This window comes from Hylaeus anthracinus, unplaced genomic scaffold (genome assembly GCF_026225885.1).
Source record: "Hylaeus anthracinus isolate JK02 unplaced genomic scaffold, UHH_iyHylAnth1.0_haploid 11994, whole genome shotgun sequence".
Lineage (NCBI taxonomy): Eukaryota > Metazoa > Arthropoda > Insecta > Hymenoptera > Colletidae > Hylaeus > Hylaeus anthracinus.
In genome coordinates, this window is record NW_026534341.1 from 15046555 (window position 1) to 15051561 (window position 5007).

The 5007-nt window shown below is 42.5% G+C and overlaps 1 protein-coding gene and 1 long non-coding RNA gene across 5 annotated transcripts in view; one reads left to right on the top strand and one right to left on the bottom strand.

The window, feature by feature from the left end:
• Positions 1 to 5007, top strand: part of LOC128888589 (elongation factor 1-alpha) — a 40514-nt gene that overhangs the window by 22804 nt on the left and 12703 nt on the right. The gene's annotated exons all lie outside the window — the stretch shown is intronic.
• LOC128888689 (uncharacterized) lies at positions 1423 to 2376 on the bottom strand. The gene is made up of 3 exons (XR_008460321.1): positions 2116 to 2376; positions 1789 to 2078; positions 1423 to 1758 (listed from the first exon to the last, which is right to left on the bottom strand). It is a non-coding gene; the product is annotated as an uncharacterized LOC128888689 (long non-coding RNA).

Consider the following 5007-nt stretch of genomic DNA (forward strand, 5'->3'; position numbering starts at 1 on the left):
AGAGAGAGAGAGAGAGAGAGAGAGAGAGAGAGAGAGAGAGAGAGAGAGAGAGAGATTGTTCATTTTCACCCACTTATTCCTCACACATTTCTTCATTCACCCACCTCCTCCTTCCGAACTCCCGTTTCCACTGCTCACTGCTTTTTCTTATTTCTTCCACTCTCTTCATCTACACCTGCCCTTCGCCTTCGTCTTCTGATACTTCCATTACCGCATTTCCCACCCCTTGCTTCTCCGCCAGTCCGTACATTCCTCCCACACATGCTCCCACGACTCTAGTCCTTTCCAACATATCCGGCAGGTCCTTCTCTCCCCCTCTTCCCAATACCTTCCCTCCTTCATTTTACCTCCTCCTCTATATCCTGCCACCTCCTTTCCTCCCAATTCTTCTTTAGATATCCTGGCACACCGTCTCCAGTACGTGGTCAGACCAGACCGGACTCCAATTTAACATAGGCTGACCACGTACGGGCGCAGGGTCTCGCACCACTTTTGAATGCCAGCCCACTTACTACTCTTTCAAATCTGCTCCGATTTGACAACGAAAGCGTGATTAAAAAAATCTGAATTTTTGGGGACCTGTTAATAAAGCATTCGCGCATCCGACACCATGAACGGCGTTGACGTGGGATTTGTTCGTTCACCCTGTAGATGGGCCTGAAGTTGGGGGTGGGTTTTCCCTAAAAAACAACATTTTCGTATTTTATTGCCATTCACGCGGGGAAAAGACATCAAAACTGTGTCGCCCCGATGCCCTGTACTGTTGGACATGTAATCCATGCAACGAAGCAACGTTCCAACCCTTACACTTGGGGGTAGACCACCCCTACCTCTGCCCTCCCCCTTCAGCTCCGGGGGCAGTTTTCGAAACAGGATCTTTTTGGCATTTATCCTTAACGTATCCAGAACAAACATGGTGAATTTCATTGGCCTCAGATGTGTAGAAGTGCTCCCTTACGAAGGGGGTTAAAAATTCGCGAGTTGTTCCACCCCCAAAGGGGTGTCTATGGGGTGCATGGTATGGGTGATGGCATTTTCTGGATCAGGGGAGTCCAGAGAATGCATTGAGTGTAAAATCAAGGCCGTCGTCCAAAAATTGTGAATTTTAGAGGGGGTGGGAGGTTGCGGGGGGTGGGTTTGTCCGAGAGGGATTTCAAGGGGTGCATTTTGTAGAGGGCATCAAGGAGAGTCGCCCCAAAGGTTTTTTTGAATTTGTCAACCCCCTTCGTCATCCCTGGATCCTTCTGAAGTGCCGTTTTTCTGCATTACCCCTTTGAATGAACCCTCACCCCCTTTGAAAAAGTGTTCCGCTAATTGTTTGCATCAGTGAACTTATTTTCTCAGTCTTTCCTTATTCTCAAACCTTTCCGCAAATTCCTTCTTTCTTTCTTCTGTCCATCACCCTTTTTTCCTCCATTTCCTTCTACCTTCCCCTTTTCCTCCCTCTATCCACACTACTACTGGATGATGGTCTGACTCCACTTTCTCCTCTACGACCAACCTTTCCACGCTTTTCCTAGTCTCTTCATTGCCAATCACATAGACAATCACCGATTCTCCATTTCCTGTACACCTGAATTCGCCCTCTTCATCCCTTTTCACATCTCCGTTCATTATCCCCCACCCTAGCTCTCCCAACAATTGACACAGTCTTTTTCGCTCACCTATTTTCTTATCCTTCGATCTTCTTGTCTCTTCTTCAATTATAACCCTTACTCCCTTTTCCCTTTCGTCCATCCATTCCTTCAGTCTTTCCATCTTCTTCTGGAGATACTTATTAACATACACCCCTATCATATTCCATACATCTCTTCCTAGCCATATTTCCCTCGCTACTATTCCCTTTTCCTTCTCGTCCCTTTCCACTTTCATCATTTTAATTCGTTCCTTACCCCTATGATCATTCCCCCCATCGCCCTTCCTTTCTTTCCTCTCCTTTCCGCATACTATACCTCCCACAGGTATTCTTTCTTCGCCTTACTTCTCACACCCTCCCACTCCCTTTTACCCATCCACGTTTCACACATAATCACTATATCCCATTCGTTTATTCCCTCCCAAAAGTCCCTATCTTTGTCCTTTAACCCTTGCCAATATATGAAGATGTGGCTAAACAATGAAATAATTTCAAAACGCCACCTTCTACAATCTCCTTTCTTCTCCTGACCTCCTTTCTAATTTTCTTTCCGCATACTCCTCTATTTCTCCTGTTCGTTCTGAACCCTCCTTTGTCCGTTTCCCTGTTCTTCTCTCTATTTTTCTTCTACTTCATCCCATCTCTTTATTTCATTGTTTAGCCACATCTTCATATATTCTATTTGCACTCTCCTTCCTTCACTTCTCTCCCGTTCAGCTTCTCCCTCTATCTTTCAGGTCTCCCTTTTAATTCCCTATTCGCCAGCATTACTCTCTTCTTTCCCTCCATTCTTTCCATCTTCACCAAAATCATAATTCCTCCGTCTCTATCCACCTTTCCCACCCTCCTTACTTCTTCCATTTTTTCTTTCACACCTATTCTCTCCGTGATCTCTTCTACCGTCTTTGTATCCCCCTTCCCTTCCACCTTCACCCCTTTTATTATAATATTGTTCCTTCTCTCTTTCCTCTCCTTTTTATCCATTTTTGTTGCTAACTCCCTTACCTTCTTATTCATCTCTTGCCTTCACTCCTCATCTCTCTCCCCTCCCATCTCCTTTCTCTTCCCCAGTAACTCTGCCCTTTCTCTTTCCCAACTATCCCTCATCTCACTCGGCTGCCTTATCATTTCCTCTCTTCCTTCTTCTACCTCCTTCGCTATTTTCTTTATATTCTCTCTAATGTCTTTTCTTATCCTCTCCCTCATCTCTTCCAGCATTTTCTCTAACTCCGATTTTCCTACCTCTAACTTTTCCGGGGTTCTTTCTATCTTCTTACTTCTTTTAAAAATTTCCTCTTTTCCCCCCACGTTCCTCTCCCCTTCCAAATCTCTCTCCTTCCTCTTCCCTTTGTTCAACAAATGTTCTATGTTCCCGAAACTCCTCTTCCTCTCCCTATTCCACCCCTCTGCTTTTGTCGGTCTCCCTCTCTTTTTCCCCTCCGAGATTCTCCCGACACCGTTCCCTACCAATGAGACTTCCACACACTTCCCTTCTCCCCTCGCATCATCCACCCTCTTATTTAAATTTTCGCGCGTTCTATATTCTTCCTGCGCTCTCCGCACCGCGCAATTCTACTCTATTTTCCTTTCCCACTACTTATTCCCTTCACGATTTTCTGCACTCGCACACTGGCCCTTCACTAACACTACTCAACCCTATCCTACTATCCTCCTACTTCTAAACTTTACCCACACAATCGCTAAAAAATCCTCCTTACATCTTTCACACTGTTCATACACACTTTCACCGGAAACGGAAGTCCCTCATGCATCGCTAAAGATATACAAATTCCCTATACTTAATTAAATAATTTATTTAAATAAACCATGAATCCCGAAGCCTAATTATTCCCAACAAATTCCAAGTTAATAAATTCTATTATAAGATCATCAAATCGCTGAAACTTCGCCCGTCATGAATCTATGTATAATGTGCCAGTAGTATGAACATATACTACTGTGATCAAAAAATAGTAAGACTCTTCAAATAAAACACAAACAGCTTATTTAATTTTCCAAATTTATTTTATCCCCTTCAAAGTAGTCTCCATTGGAGAACACTTTAGCCAAGATACACTTTTGTCAACGTTATTTCCAGTCTTCGAAACAACGCTTAAATTCGATTTCTGGAATAGCCTTCAGGGCGTGCAGCGATTCTCGTTGAATGTTTTCTATGGACCGATTTTTTCGGTCTTGGTTCACCTTTCGCTCGATATTCGCTCGATTTTTTAGATCGAAAGCGTAAATCCACGTCTCATCACCTGTAATAATGCGTCGCATGACCGGTTGGTATTTGGAAAATATCTCTTCACAGATGTTAACACTAGAGATGGCGTGAACTGCAACTTTTTAATCACTCGTGATTCAATCACGTTCATTTTCAATCACGATGATTTTTTACAGTGATTCGTGGTTCTTCGTGATCGCTTCTGATTGGTAGTGAACATTCTTTTTACTTTTCACGAATCATGTTGTTCTTAGATTATATATGTGTTATAATATGGTCTAAAAGCAATGTTAATATAATTTTGATACAATTTAAATTTAATTCATTTGTAGCTTCTTGAATTTCCGCTAAGGGGTGACAGGGATACACTAACGATAACAATTAACATGAACCGCTTTTGAAACGCCATCTTCCGGATCACGGTCGTGATCGAAGTTTAATCACGACTGCGATCGTGATTGTGTGATCACCGTGAAAAATCATTGTTAGTGATTTTTCACGCCATCCTTAGTTAACACGCCTTTCTTTTTCGAACAAAGTGGGTGTCTTTGGAACCAAACGTGCATTGACTCGCCTGAGACCCAATTTGTCTTTCAAAATCGATTGAATCGATCCGAATGATATTCCGACCATGTCGATACGGTCTCTAATTGTTAATCGTCGATTTTTGAGCACCAGATCTTCGATTTCCTTGACGTGATTTCCATCGGTAGATGTCGAAGAGCGTCCAAGGCGTTCATCATCTTAAATGCGTTCTCTGTCTTTGAATAATTTATACCAATCAAAAAATTGCTCGGGGCATTGAATTGTCTCCAACGCCCTTTTTTTTTTACAAAAAATTACATTTTTGTAGCAAAATGGAATACAAACTCTTTGCTGAATTCCTTCACACATTCTGAAATTCGCCGAAAGCATCTTTTTGGGTTAAAATAAATAAACGATTCTCAACGACTATTGCATATCAAACTGTATCAACATACAGTTTGACACAGACGTCTCATAGAGTGCTATCAACATAACACAAAAAAAAGTTAAATTGTTTTGATAAGCCTACGAGGTTTAAATGAATAAAGGTCGATTCAGACTATACTGGCATGTTCCGGCAACGACACGTACCGGCACCGACACGACAAAACATTAAAAC